This window comes from Octodon degus, unplaced genomic scaffold (genome assembly GCF_000260255.1).
Source record: "Octodon degus isolate 3935 unplaced genomic scaffold, OctDeg1.0 scaffold00442, whole genome shotgun sequence".
NCBI lineage: Eukaryota > Metazoa > Chordata > Mammalia > Rodentia > Octodontidae > Octodon > Octodon degus.
In genome coordinates, this window is record NW_004525018.1 from 275,607 (window position 1) to 276,482 (window position 876).

Consider the following 876-nt stretch of genomic DNA (forward strand, 5'->3'; position numbering starts at 1 on the left):
TGTTGCGGTGTATGCAGGAACAGGCATTGCAGTGGAGAACTGTGCTTCCCAAAGAATCTGGACCTTAGATGGCTCTTCTGCATTAAGAACTCACACTATGAAACAAAAATCATGCAGTAGAAACAAGCAGCTCTCCTCAGGGCACTGGAGTCTACAAAGGTGTTTATGGTTCTTTGCCCTTAGGAATGAATGGGAGAGAGAACAAGCTTCTGCAGTTTCTATGCACCTCCAACTGGAAAGTCACAAACTTCACGGATGCTTTCTCTTAGGAGACATAAGGATTTGCCACTCATTTCACAGCACGGAACTTTGAAGTAAATTAGTTACAAAAGTGACGTTTTAGCCAGAGTTCTGTGTTGCGCTGTGTACAAGAACAGGCAATGGAATGGAGTACCCTGTTTCCCAAAGAAGGTGGAGATTAGCTGGCTCTTCTGCACTAAGAACTCACACGTAGAAACACAAATCATGCAGTAGAAACTATCACTTCTCCTCAAGGCACTGGAGTCTACAAACGTCTTTGTGGCACTGTTCTGATAGGAATGAAAAGGAGAGAGAACAACCTTCTGTATTTTTTCTGCAGCTAAACTTGGAAAGTCACAAACTTCACGGTTGCTTTCTCTTAGTAGACTGAATGATTCCCCACTCTTTTCTCGGCGCAGAACTATGAAGTACATTTGTTACAAAAGTGACGTTTTAGCTAAAGTTCTGTGTTCGCTATATACAGGAAGAGGTATTGGAGTGGAGTACCCTGCTTCCCGAAGAATCTTGAGCTTAGCTTGCTCTTCTGCGTTAAGAACTCACACTTTCAAACGCAATACATGCAGTGTAAACAAGCAGTTGTCCTCAGAACACTGGAGTCTAAGAAATTGTTTGGGG